Source organism: Schistocerca piceifrons, chromosome 5, assembly GCF_021461385.2.
Source record: "Schistocerca piceifrons isolate TAMUIC-IGC-003096 chromosome 5, iqSchPice1.1, whole genome shotgun sequence".
Lineage (NCBI taxonomy): Eukaryota > Metazoa > Arthropoda > Insecta > Orthoptera > Acrididae > Schistocerca > Schistocerca piceifrons.
The window spans coordinates 302,635,308-302,650,859 of record NC_060142.1 but is presented as its reverse complement, the minus strand read 5'-3'; positions in this window follow the sequence as shown (position 1 = coordinate 302,650,859).

Sequence of the window (15,552 nt, the reverse complement as noted above, 5' to 3'; positions counted from 1 at the left end):
AAAACAGATGTTGGTGACTGAAATTTCGTGCAAAGATCTCGCGGCAATGAAAAACGCTTTTGTTTTCATGAATGTCACCCCAACTTGCTATCATATCTGGGACTCTCTCTCCCCTATTTCGTGACATTACAAATTGTGCTACCGTTCCTTGGAAGTTTTTAGCGTGCACCGTCAATCACGTCTGTCAAGGATCCCATATAGCGCAGGAATACTATAGCAGTGGACGGACAAAGGTGTTGTAGGCAGTGTTTTCACTAGACCTGTTGCGTATTCTTAGTGTGCGGCCTACAAAACGCAGTCTTTCGTTTGCCTTCCCCACAAAAGTATGTTTGCGATCGTTCCAGTTTAAGTTTTACTGGGTACTGAGATGAATAGACAGTATTTCGACTTGTGTTTTGTCATGTAACTGAAAGTTAATTATTGTGTTTAATGTATTCCTCATTCAACAGAGTACACTCCTCGTACACTACACGTAACTTATAACACCAAAACAGCGTATTTACGTAGCTAATACTATGAAATACAAAGTTTGGTTTATTGCGTAGTATGCCCCAACAGAACACATAGTCCTGTCACGGAAAAGCCACGCATAACACTCCTGTCTGCTACTACTGTACCATAACCTCAATGCTAGAAACAGGTTGTGACATAAAATTATTTCGTAAAAGCAACTATGGCACAAAGCAACAGAGCAGTGTTACCCTCTGAGAGGAATTTTGTTATGTTGACCGTGTTGTTCCTAACGGAGGTGGCTTATCGGAAATGAAAGTCAGAATTACGTAAATATTTGAATAGTAACAAACAAAATTTTGCCTAGCTATACTGTTTATAGAATAAGGGAAACGGTCGCCAGCCTAATTAGGCAAGAAAAAGGTTAACGTTCTCGTTTATGAATGTAGGTATAAGTAACTATAGTGGACAAACACAACCTAGACTTAGCCACACGCGAGTGCAATGAACTCTGACACACATATGTTTTAAGATTGAAGCTAACAACTGGAGCAGCACAAACTATTTGCTAAATTATAAGAGATAGCGAAACACCCTATTACTTTCAGGCTTACATAAAGTGAATGGTCTTTATAACATTACTATTAACATGCACTTCTAATACACAAGATACACAAACACTTAGCAAACATGAGTATATAACGTTTCGCAACTGCAGCTTTCTCACTTTTACTACAGCGAAACACAATACTGACCAAATTGCAAGAAACTGACTCACCTTTTGGAATTTACTACAGACAACAATGTGATCATTTGCTTTATAAGCCTCAGTCTTAAGAACTTTAAATTTTGAAGTTAGCAACAGCACTTTAAATAGCAGTTTTAATAGGAAAATTATTTTCAACAAACAACATTTACTTTAACTCACTCTATTGCCACATTAACTTTAAATTTCTTTTTACTAAGTTCAAGAGGCATTAATTAGCAAAACTCTAGGCTTTAATTTCTTTTAGTAAGGACACTCGGATATCACTTTAGCTTAAACGGAGAGGAACCTGAGAGGTGTTGTGATGAGGAGAAAAGTCAAGGTTGGTACATAAATTCAGATATAAATTACCTTATATTTCAGCACATTAGCACATCCATTAAGCTGATCCTTCACTGTACATCATTATAGTATTACGTTACAGTGATTGCGCAACGTGGTGGCAACTGCACGTTGGTAGGTGGATTCGCAGACTGAATTGCTGGACTCTGTCATTTCTTGGTGGCGACGACAGATACAAATTCCAGAATAGTTCCAGCTATTTATCCATCCATCCGAGGCCTTAGAAAGAAGCAGGAAAAGCCTCTCTCGGAATCAGCACAATATGCATTCTTTACATGGCAGTGCATGGACTCGTAGCTCATCTCCGACTGGTGGCTCGTCCCCGACTGACTATCAGTTCCACCTTTTCCACCTAGACCAACCACAATTTGCGCGCGCTACACAGTTCCGTTCCCGAGGGGAACCACTACACCTTTTACATACAGAATAACTAAGAGCCCTAAGTGAGGATCAGCAATTTACATAACAGCAACCAAATACATTAAATAAAACAAAACATTTACACATATTGACATCTCTACAAAAAATTATTCACACAAAATTACAATCATATACAGTAAGTTTTGTTCCCTCCAAATGGGACAAAGAATATAAATTGCAGATACACTACTTTGCATAGAATCAAATCACGACATCAAAGGTTTGACAAAGAAAAGAGTATACAATTTTGTGTTATCTGTTCAATCAAACACATTTACAGAAGCTCAACGAAGTAAAATTAAATAAACAAAAGCAAACTAAATCAATAGAGTACTAGAGTTATGGTGTTACAAACTGTTTCAAAGTATTAAATTGTTACTGATGTTATCAAGTTCCAGTGGTCATCTAAACTTGCCGTTTTGAAACAAAGGAAAATATTATAGCGAAATATGGCAACTGAGAAGCGGACTATCCCAATAAACAAACATTTCCGGCTCAAGTCGTTGCAGTAGATGTACTACACAGTTACGTAAATTAGGAGCAAAGTCCATTAGTAGATCGTTATCAGGAAAACCAGACCTCATAATGCAAACTGCCACTACTAGAACGAAAGTTTCCAAACATGTCAATGAGTAGTCGAGGAAATTCGACGCATTGTCTTCTGAATCGCAACGCACGCCACTTATGAGGGGACCCGCCAAATGTCATACCCAGACCTTGCTGAAACTTCGCTCAGTGAAAGAGGGGACAAAAATAAGCGAACACGTGTCTCGGCTTATCTGCATACACTCGACGGCTTCTGAGAAAACGACGGTCAAAGTTTTCAATGCGCTGTTTCTATAGTGTAGATACCTTTTAGCAGCTGAGCCACCACTTCAGTTGAATCCTTATACGCTAAAAGGTTTTCCGTTTCAGTCAATAACTGAATTGACTAAAGTGTGGTACTGAATGATTTTTAGCTGAATTTCGTTATGAATCTTCACGCATTGCTAAATTTGCACACTTTCATGGTAGGTTAGAAACGGTAATCCAGTATGACTGGTCTGAACGTTGACACAGATCGTTTTGCGGCCGAATGTGCATAATATTTTGCCAATTCGTAACGATGTGGGCTTCTTTGTCTTACTAAAACAGTTCCGATATCTCGATAAGCTGAAAGTAATTTTTATTAGTACAGTTCATACTAATTAGCGTTTCTTCTTTCACTTATATCTTATATTTACGTATTGTGTTTAACACACTAATCAGCATTAACATAGTCTTACACATGACTGAAAACAGTCTGACAAAGTTCGGATAGTTTTCCAATTTCACGCCTGTGCTTAGTATGTTGGTAGCACTTCGTCGCCTTGCCTGTTATGCTGTGTAGCAGACTTTAAAGCTGTGCGGATCAGCATAACGAAAAGGCGAGGGGTCTCGCTCGTTTTGTCCACGACTGTATGTGGGATGACAGTGGACCATTGTTTAAGATGTCTGCTACATTCGATATGGAACTCCCCAGGATTAGTTGTCGACTGCATTCGATATATAGTGGTTCAATCTGAGAAAATCAAATGACACAGCAAACACATTTGGATTTTACATTACTGCGTGTTTTTCTCAAGATTCATCAGTTGCTCTTTCTGGTGTGTTTCGTTGCAATTTGGTTTGAATAGACGAAGTCAGACAAAGTAAACGTTTCTCCTGCAATGCCGTATTTGTAGGACTACGCGAACAAGCTTCACTTTCAATTTATGAGATCGTGCTGTGAAAATTGCTCGTACTTCGACAAAGCTGTATTTATCACTGATGATGTTATTTATGTGTACAGAAATATTTTCCTTCAGCTTTGGACGTAGCTTTAGACGAATATTCATACAACCTCTATCGATTGAAATGACTTGCTGAAACCTACAATGCGACTGTTGTAGTTATTACGAATGTTGGCCAGATAAAACGAGTACTGTAGGCAAAATGGGTAGCGGAATTTCAGGTTGGCTGTGTGTCAGACTGCACTACCGGGCCTAATTTTCTGCTCAGCGCTGAAGGCTGGCCGTGAACGGTAGGGAGCTGTCAGGCGGACACACACAGCCTAAAAGTAGGGGTGACGCAATCAGAGGGCAGCAGTGCGTCCCTCTGCACTGGCGGCGATTTTTGGCGGCCCGTCGAAATGTCGGGCAGGACGACACGGTTCCGCTCTTTTGTGTGTCTGCTGGGAGGTGCGAGCCGGGAGAACGTCACAGCGCCACGTTGTCTGGCCAGGACAGGCCGTGCCGCGCCACGCCCTCACGTCCTAGGATACCCTTCCCACTTCTCGCACTCAATGCTGCAGTCACCTGCTCTCAAACACGTACGGATTAGAGATTTGGGGGTGAAAGTGGGAAAAGAAAGAGAGAGAGAGGAGAGAGACGGAGGAGAGAGAGAGAGAGAAAGAGAGAGAGAGATAGGGAAGGAAGAGGGAGAGCGAATTATTAAGAGAAAAGATGGATCTCCAGTTTTGAGAAAGCATTTATTCATACGCACCAAAGACCGTTTACAAAGCTATCAGATAAGTCAGAAATCCATAAATGCAGGGTATTCGGAAATTTCCGTTACAAATTTCTAGGATTTGTATAGGGGAGTGAGTACATAATATTTTGAACAGGAACATGTGCCCGGAAACGTACTGTTTACGTTCTACGACGGTTTCAGTTCAGATGTTCAACTCATCCACTTCTGAAGAATTAAATTAGCCGTGACGCAATACAATTATCGGGTAATAATTCGTAAGGAAACATAATGAAACATCCACTTATCACTCAAGGAGATCTGTTTGTATTAACATTTAAATATTACGTATTTGCATTATTCCAAAACAAACAGAACCCAGAATACTGTACGTACATAACAGTACTGATGCATTACAACAGCAGAGCGATGTGACAGCAACCAACGTTCCTACATACGTTGAACCTAGGAATCATGTTCTGGTACACGCTCTCCCGCTCACTTGCTGTTTCTTCTCTTTCTAGTGCAGCGGCAGAAACTCGCGCCAGCAGATATTCCTCTATCTCTACAGGAGGGTCGTAAATTAAACTTTGCATACTACCGCACATCGGCTGCTGAGATGTCTCCGAACCGTGCAAGTAGCGAGGTAGACCTTAAGTGACATCTGGTGACGGTCTGACGTACTAAACGTCATCCTGTCGACCCTATTGCTTACCAAGACAAGCAACTCTGAGACTTTACGCTTTCCCTCAGAAGACTTGGATGCGTTACACACCTGAACTGAAACCGTCGTAGAACGAAACTGGTATGTATCCGGACATGGGTTCCTATTCAAAATATTGTATACTTGCTCCCCTCTACAAGACTTAGAAATTTGTGACGGGAATTTCAGAACACCCTGTAAACATATTGACCGCACCAAGTAACTTGTTTTCCAGAAGCAAAATAAAAATCGGATCAAACAAATGTTAGGGAACATTAATCTGCATGACTGCCTTCCTTTTACAGGGTAGGACAAAAATTTGGAAACGCCGGGAGAAGTGGAAGCTTGAACACAAATGCAGGTGCTAGCCAAGTCTGCAGTTTGCGCTGTTGTATTTGACCACTATCGGCGCCTGTACAGCTTCCTCTATACGTTGCAAGTGTCAGTCGTCATCAGAACCGTGTTCTGTGTAGTTGTTGGTGCTCTGAGTCGGAGACAAGTGAATTGGAACATGAGAAACTTATTGGTACTCGTATGGAGAGTGCTTCCGTAGTTAAGGTAGGAGAAATGTTTCATGCTTCAAAAGGCACTGCATCGAAGATCTGTGCCGCATACAGGAAAGCTGAAAACATCATCCGCTAAGTCACAAAGTGGACGAAAATATGTGTGGAGTAATATTGAAAGACGATCGTTGAAGAGGACTCTGACGAAAAATAGGACGACTACATCTGCGAAAGTCAGTGCAAAACTGAATGTCGTATTTGCGAAAACTGTCAGCACCAAAACAACACGAAGGGAGCTCCATAAGCAGGGAAACGCACGGTGAGCTTGAATTCCAAAACCACCTATGCAAATGCACGTAACTGGAAAACATGGTGCCGAACACATAAAACCTGTAAGATTGAGCAATGGATGAAAGCTATTTCATCAGATGACTCTTGCTGCACATTGTTTCCAACTTCTGGTTGCGTTTACGTCCCATGAGTGAAATATGACGGGCTTTGGTGTTGATTTGGGAAGCCGTATCGTGCTACTTCGCGGGCCCCGTGGGTACTCTGCAAATTATTATTGATGCTAACGTTTGTGTGACAATGTTGGCTGATCAGGTTGAGAGATGTCATTTCGTCTCCAGCCTGATACATCTAATTTTTATTATCCTAATTCAACCAATCACTATTACTGTCATACGTACAATGATCGATTTAATTTGATACTAATTACAGTAATTGCTTCAATAAATCTTTTCCTGTTTATTTACCGTGAGTAAAGTTAGATTTTGTTTTTGAGCTCAGGCCTGGAAAGTCAACACTTAGTGACAACTAGGACGACAGGACGAGATTCCCACTGTTCACTCTCTAGGGACACAGGCAAAATTGTGAGACCCGTCCGATAAGGTGAGGGGAACACGTCTGGTCTCACGAGCTAACTGTCGGCTCTTCTAGTTCTCTTCGGTGCCCGCTTGACGACCGCCGCAAACTTCTTCTATGAGCTGTAGGAATGCAATGCACAATGCACGAATCCAACTAATATCTTAAAATGATTAACCATTGAGATCCGACCGTAGCAAATAAATGGCCACTTTTACACAAGGCCCAAGTGCATCAAACCGCTCTGCAGTTGTCATCGTGCACAATTCGATGAGGTCTTGGAAGGCAGACTGGGTGATCGAACTCTCTGAACAGATTCTTATCTCCCTGCCAAACGTAAAAAAGCCAAACTATTAAGATTCATTTCCTGTGCTGCTTCGCCGCTAGGTGAGAGCCTGTTGCATCCACCTGACACCAAGCCCTGGTGGGATGAATAATTCTTCCTTCAACACGCTAGTAGGGAGCTTATTCGTCACTTTTCAAATATGCTTTTGAGAATGGGAGGTTTGGAGCTGTCAGTCTGAATGCTGAATACGGAAAGATCGCGGACTGGTGGGCCAAAGAGATAATCAGCGTAGGCAGAAATCCGGCTGGTTGGACAACGCTTTTTACACAGTTCTTTGGTTGGTGATTAACATCAACTTAACAACTATGCCATTGGCCAGTCCTGTGCAGAACTTTTTCATACGTGAACGATGTCTTTTAGCGTGTACCAGGCACAGAGCAGCGACAGGAGAATCAGTTTCTAGACGTTACTCCTGTCTCAAGTAAAGAGCGGTACTCTCAACTCCAGACTTCGATCAGACTTCTGTTTTGGGGATGCAAAAGGACGCAGTGCTGCACCAAGCAGAATTCCAACATTTTATGGTGGCCTGAACGTTATCTGTCTACTTCCAGTAGCAGCCCCCTGCACTATCTGGAGTCTACATTTCGTCACAAGAGTTATGGTGAGACTATGGAGTGGTATCGGCTGGTCAGGAAGGAATGATGTTAGGCATTTTGTGATTGTCAAATTGAGGAAGGCTTATACGAGATCGAGCAAACAGGGATAGTTGCAAGTTATTTTCACAATCTTACAATCAATGTCTACCATGGCTATGCTTCATGCATTTAATGCTCTAGAAGTCAATTATTTTTGATCTGAATCTCCTTTTTTCAAAACTTTACCAACTTAATTGATGCTAGTTTATCTCAATAACTGTTCTTACTAGGTGTTTCTTTTATCGTATGCTCAATTGAATCTTATGACATGTCACTGAGTGACCTATGCACATTGGATATGACTGGAGCAAATTTTAGATTCCCGTGGGCCAAGACTTTTATCAACTAGTTAGTAAATCCTTTTTCTACCCAGTATACATGATTGATTTGGTGAAGGCAAACACCCACGTCTCAGTTACCAGGGCCACCATTTAACATCGCGAAATGTGTTGTGCGACACGTATTAATTTAGTGCCTGAGGCCGTTGGGGAGTGATCGGCCTCTTAGTAGCCCGCAAATCCAAATTCAATGGATTTCCGAGAGGAATACGGTTGGGCTCGATTGGCTTTTCGAAACTTCCATCCCATCGATAAAGGTTTTTTCCCTATTGATGATGCTGTGTTCCAAGATGATGGAGCCACTGTTCACACAGCACGCTTCGTCCGGACTGATTTTGTGAGCACGAGAATAAATTGTTGCCCACTAATTGGTCATGAGAGTCACCTGCTCTCAATATTATTCAAACTTTGTGGCCTATTTGGGAGAGAACGGTGCGTGATCGATATCCACTTTCAACTTTGTTACGTGAACTTGTAATCATTTAGCAAGAATAATGTTATTAGTGTGCGATCCTTGTTGTGGAGGGTCGATAAAATGTTGTTAATTGATAAACATACTCTAATCACTTGGATTTATTTGCACATCAAAAGACAGACACTAAACAATTATGGCAAAATGATGGTCAGATACTGTAATTGATAACTAATTCTTCATACATAATAATGGAAACCTGTGGCAATTTCTTAAGAAACATGTGTTAATGGCAACCTTAACTAATGCAAACCTACTGAAGCTAACATGAGAGCTGCGGGCAACCTGAGAATAAATTGCAAAAGACCATGTGATTTTCATGAGACTGGTTGACATAGAATAGAACTACTGATAGTAACATATAAAATTACTGAAAATAATAGGCAGAATTATTAAAAATAATGCAACCTGATCATGACTTCACCGAGCGAGACTTTGAGATGATACAGTTACATACTGATTTGAAATTGCCTGCTTCTCATGGAGTAGTGGTTCGGACTCAACGTAGTGTAGCTGTTGGTGACTGAAGTACTGCGACCTCAGTCAATGACGGTGCCAACGGCCCTCTTCTGTAGGTAAGAGTTGGATGATTCGAAAATTTTCCAAGTCCCACAAATGTATCAGATCAGCTGGTGGGTGAAGCTGACGAAGATGAAGCTGATGAAGATGGCACTGCAGCAGCAATGTTCCAAGGCGAGAGACGACAATGACTGAAGTTGACTAGCACAAATAAAAAGAAGTGAAGTGCATGAGAGTGTCCAAAAAGGAAAGCTCACTCTGCCACATTTGATTGCATGGGCTCTCAGTCTTTTGAGCTCTAACTAATGAAAATGCTCCTCAGGGAGGGCAGGTCCCCTTCTCTGGGCTATGTTTCACTTGGTTAACGAATGGTTTCTTTTATACGATTTTTCTCTGAAAACAGTCATTTCACACTATTCCTGTCTCTCACTTTGGCCAAAAAGGAAGGTTCCCTTTGATTCATCTGAAAAGACTTTAGATGAAATACTGTCCGTATGTCTTATGTCCTCAAACTATGTTTTTTTGTAAGGTCTAGCTTGGCGCTCTCTTTTCACCTGCAAGACAGCAATCCCCAGCGTCTGTTCCAGAAGTCGGCTTCCTACGTTCCGCTGACAGTAGCGCCTTTCACTAGAAATTCTTCCCCACTCTAACTCGTAAAAATATTTGCTCAATCAGTCGCTACAGGATGCCTCTACTACTGTTGTCCGTGTGCCTGGCGGCACTTGAGGGGGGGGGGGAGGGAGGGGGCAGGTGGGGGGAGGGTGGTCTTGGGGATTCACAAAGATGTGTGTAGGGCCCAGATGATTTTAATTTAGATGCAATGACCACCTCCGCTCACTGGCCTTCTAAGAAGGACTCAGCACAGTCCATGTTTTAGATTACTATGGAAACTGACAGTCACTCGTACATTTGATACTAGTTCATTTCTCAGATTGTAATTAGTTATTCAGGTTGGGGATAGGTCTCTAATATGAATGTACATGCATTTACATATCTAGCATGACTGTTCTGGAAAACAGTCCAGAAATATTAGAGTCCCTTGAAAATCATACGGGATCCCTTTTATCCCCCCCTAAGACGAATGGAATCTCTTTTGAATGCCATTAGTTTCGCACTCTACATTAGATACGGTGTTCTGTTTTTGGTGTTTCCATACTTTTTTCCACCTCCTGTATGTTTGTTACTTATAAAGATACGAATAGCAGTACAACTGTTGTCCACCTCCTGTATGTTTGTTCCTTATAAAGATACGAATAGCAGTACACCTTTTTTAAATAGTGCCCTATATTTTTTTATTTGGTAATTCAGTTCCTCTCCTCAAGACCTGCTCAAAACTATACCATTTAAGTAAAAACAACAACCAGCTTAATAAACAATAGCAATAGGGACCTATAACACCACTATGTACTACTGCAGTCCACTGTGGGCACAAAAAGGGGCAGCACATTCAAAGGTGCTCGAAGTGGTAGCAATGGAGTTCTTAGAGGCACTTCGTGAGAAAAAGTAGTCATATGCCCTGCCATTTAGGTTGCCATTGGTAACCAATAATTGTAGTACCAGTCACCCTGCACCAGACGTTAACTCTTCATTTACGCTCATTTGCTGCTGTACTCACTGTAAGAATAGTACCCGATTCTGGTAATCATGCTCATGCAATTCTTAATGTAAGTGTATAACAGGAATTTCGAAATGGTGACGCGTTAGAATGCGATGTAAGCCGGCCGCGATGGTCTAGCGGTTCTAGGCGCTCTGTCCGGAACCGCGCGACCGCTACGGTCGCAGTTTCGAATCCTGCTTCGGGCATGAATGTGTGTGATGTCCTTAGGTTAGTTAGGTTTAAGTAGTTCTAAGTTCTAGTGGACTGATGACCACAGATGTTAAGTCCCATAGTGCTCAGAGCCATTTGAACCATTTGAACCAATGCGATGTAAACTGGTTTTACGAATAGCAGTCTCCTATCCAAGCTGTCGTTTGTTTCGGCGTGGATTCATTGCAACAGAAGCGACGAACAATAGTAACTTGTGCGACTTCATCTGTGCGAATTCTATGAAGATTACGTTGTCTTGAAGTGAAACTTCCCGTTTCCTGAAGCGTCACAACAAAACGAGAGAACATCCGTTGGGAATATGAGTTCTTGCTAGGATATCATTCTCTGTGGACTTCCTCAGCTTGAGTAGCATTACACCTACTTTCAACCACAATAAAACAAAAGAAATGATTACGCAGTGTTTTTATTAAGGGCTAATTTTTATGTACGCAAAATAATGTGTTCTCATACCGTAAATAAGAAAACAGTACTGCAGTTACCTTTCTGCTAACTTACATATTCCATATATGAGCGGCATTTCTCCTTTCTTTTCGTTGGTGTACACTGTATTTACACAAATCGTCAAATGAAGTCTGTATCATAACGAAGTGAAGTCCTCGTGAGACGGCGTGCCGATATAAAAAAATGGTTCAAATGGCTCTGAGCACTATGGGAATTAACTGCTGTCGTCATCAGTCCCCTAGAACTTAGAACTACTTAAACCTAACTAACCTAAGGACATCACACACATCCATGCCCGAGGCAGGATTCGAACCTGCGACCGCAGCAGTCGCGCGGTTCTGGCCTGAAGCGCCTAGAACCGCTCGGCCACCGTGGCCGGCGTGCCGATATCCATGAGCAGTATGGCAGCAGAATGACAGCTAGCGGCCACGTGGTGTTTGCTTATTCACGAGGGCTGAGTCGGCGCTAGGAGGACAGCGAGCGGCTTGCCGACAGGTACACGGACCTGGACTGGGGATGCCTTACGTCACTCTTGTAGGTGGGCTGTCACTGGCTGGGGGTGAGAAAAACCTGGCCATTGTAAACCATGCAAACTGTCAAGCCTGAAGAGATTTTGCTCTTTGACAGACGGTAAAACTGGCATAATGACATTTAATATTGTCTGTGTTTTGATATTTTATCAAGGAATTAAATTATTCAAAAGATAAAAACGTAAATTAAAGTTGTGATGGAATTAATTGATACAGACCTCTCTAATAACACAAGCGATCCCTTAGTTACAACTAACCAAAAAACCTGTTTCACTGCCACATTTTGAAATTAATTAAATCTTTTAGTAACATTGATACGACATTCAGCAAGGTCTCAAAAGTGAGAGAGATCTATGTTATTCACATGTTTGCTTATCTACATGGAGGGCTTCACTAATTACCATATTCGATCACTTTTGAGAAGCTACTTAAGGAACAGAATGTTACCGTCAATAGCATGCTCTGTATTAAAACCTAGTGTTAAAATACATGTAAATGTATAGTCTTTTTTGAAAATTACAATCAAAATTAGATCATTTTCATTACGACAGAGAGTCGCGCTTGAAGCTTGTGACCATATTGAAATATATGAACATTGTAACCCATAGTGACATTTTCACTCTGCAGCGGAGTGTGCACTGATATGAAACTTCCTGGCAGATTAAAACTGTGTGCCCGACCGAGACTCGAACTCGGGACCTGGGTGTCTCGGTCGGGCACACAGTTTTAATTTGCCAGGAAGTTTCATATCAGCGCACACTTCGCTGCAGAGTGAAAATCTCATTCTGGAAACATCTCCCAGGCTGTGGCTAAGCCATGTCTCCGCAGTATCCTTTCTTTCGGAAATGCTAATTCTGCAAGGTTCGCAGGAGAGCTTCTGTAAAGTTTGGAAGGTAGCAGACGAGATACTGGCAGAAGTAAAGCTATGAGGACCGGTCGTGAGTCGTGCTTCAAAACTCAGTTGGTAGCCGGCACGGTAGCTCAGCGTGTTCCGTCAGAGGGTTAGCAGCCCTCTGTAATAAAAAAACTGAGCTAATCGATCAACAACGAACTTAAACGGATGTCTTACGACGCCCGCCCCAAGCAGATGCAACGAACAAAAGCGAACAAAATGAGACTAAAAAAAAAAAAAAATAAGAGTTGGTAGAACACTTGCCCGCGAAAGGCAAAGGTCCCGATTTTGAGTCTCGGTTCGGCACGCAGTTTTAATCTGCCAGGAAGTTTCATTGTAACCCATGCTTGCAGGTCGCAAATAACAGGCAAGAGATGTTAGTTGAAGTTGTTTATTAGATTCCGCGTTTCGGATCATCATCAGATGATCAAATAATAAAGTTTATGAAATAATTTATAATATTCATTGTGGCACGTACGAAATCACGGTTTTAAGTTACTAGTGCCAAGTAAACAAGAACAGCGTCAATACACATGTTGTTCGGAAGATGTGAATGCTTAGAGTCTTGTGGATCAGGACAGTGGCGGTCGGAGATCCAGAGAGGAGTCAGATCTTTCGCGCTAGTGGTAAAGCTCGTGCTAGGGAAATGGGAGGTCGTGGGATCAAATCCTGGCCGGAATCCGGAAACTTTCAACTCCTCTTTAATCTAATCGACGGCTTTGAGCGGTGTGAGGCATCACCAGAAACGGTACGTGTTTCGGTTTCCACATCAAACTGTTAGTCCTTTTAACCGGTTGGATAACTGTGGTCAGTTAGGGATAGGCAAGTCGCTGACGTGGCGTCCATTTAAGAAACCTGCACCCACCGGTTAAGTCATACACTTTTTCATTATTTTACCAGTAAAGGGGTAAAGGGTATAAATATGGAGTCACGAGTGTGGGGAGGGAGTAGTATACGATATGCATTTGTGCGAGATGTCTGTGTCGGTCTGGATGGGAGTGCAGCCGCGTCGATAAATTTTTCATGATAAATTCATGACTTAAATTTTCGGAGGCTCTTTGTGTGTGGCGCATAATGAGCAACTGTTTTGAAAGGACTTAGCGCTAGACTCCATAAGCTAAAAGTTACTGGGAGGTAGAATAATTAGTCACTGCTTCAGCGTTTCGAAGGGACTTGCTAGAATTTAACATTAGGGAATTAATTAAGGTGTACTGGTACTCTGATTTATCACCCATCGTATGTACGTCTGAGGGTAATAAACAATTCACTGAACATGAAATTCTTTTGGGTTTGAGGCCGCATTGTCATCTGTAAAATTCCGACGTTTCGGTGACTGTTGCAAGGCGCCTTCCTCAGGGTGTATTGCTAACTGCAGACAGGCATTGAGCCGATTTTTCGTAGCAACAACAAAATGAAAGACATTCTGGGCACGACGAAAGATACAACTGACAAGTTTCATGCCGCCGGAGTTTATGAAATCGGGTGCGAGTGTGGAATGGTGTATGTAGGCGAGACTGGGCGTCCAATAAGCACAAGGTTAACTGAACACGAGAGATATATCTGCCTCAAACAAATCAGCGGTCTTAGAACATCAGGAACAGTGCAGGATGGAGATCGAATTTCAGCGAAACAGCCGTTTAGTTTGAGAAGGACGATTAGAGAGGCTACAGAAATAGCCAAGCGACCCGACAATATGAACAGAGAAAACGGGTACCGACTTCCAGCGTCTTGGCTGCCAGCTATGACAGCTTTGCGGAAGGACAGCTCTCGCAGAGCAACAGGCGCGCAGCAGGCCACAGCGGTGGAGGGTACACAGAGCGCTGACGCGGCCTGGTCGATACTAGGCAGTTAGTAAACAACGCTACACTGTAGTCGCCACTCAGTCTCCTGTTCGCCGATTTCCACCAATGGCAAGCAGTAAAGGAATCTCCAATAGAAGACGCCCATTTCCGCCAATGACAACACGCAATTCAAACACCAATAAAATGAACTCCTAATACCTTTCCTCCTCACCCTCACATCCAATGACAGCACTCCTCCACAGTTTATAAGTTCCCAAACTAGTGCTCATTCAGCACTTAGCAATACACTCTGAGGAAAGCGCCTTGCAACAGCCGCCGAAACGTCGTAATTTTACAGATGACAATGCGGCCTCAAACCCAGAAGAATTTTATTGACTGTGACAACAGCCGCAGAAGCCTACGTTTACAATTCAGTGAGCTTTAATTCTCACGTGTTTCGATACCTAATTTGAAATCAGCCCTAAATCACACACATTTGGAAATATTTATGGATGTTTTCGCTGAAAGAAATTTTCAGGCGGTGCACGGAAGTCCCTGCGACGTACGTGAGCCTAAACATTAAATAATTATCAATACATCACGTTCACCTCCTCGGTTAATATTGTTGGCATTAATAAAATGAAATTTATTTTCATTTAAAACACCATATTGTAACTGAAGCGACAGAAGACGGTTGACTCAATGGCCGATGTGTATTTCAGTTGTGTTTCCATTTGTTTATTGTCAACTTCAAAAGTGGATGAGTTATGTTACTCTGGGTAACTGCACTGTGTGCTGGTGTAGGAGAGTCAAAGTTAGTTTTGTGTTGCGGTTTTAAAGCCATTTTTACGTGAATGGTACCCTGTGATACGTTTTTGAACAAGTCTTGCGGACTGGAAGTGGATTACCGAATAAAAAAATTTGGGGTGCTATTTAAAAAAGACCTACTGATCATCACGTCCCATCGAGGTATCAGGTTACAACAGGGGTAGCTATGTTGGGTTAAAGTCCTCCTGGTATCCAGGCAACATTTTTTACTTGCTTTTGGACACGAAGTAATTTGCAGTCGTCAAGATAAATTTGCCATTTCATTCGTCTTCGAAATCAGAGGTCATTTTTGATGTTTCATTATGGATGTACGAGCATGCAATTAGATTTAATGATAAAATTTCTCAGATTTTATTATAACTGTTCAGCCAGGGTAACGTATTTTTGATGTCTTTTATAATTTAATTATGTTTTATATTTTTAATAAA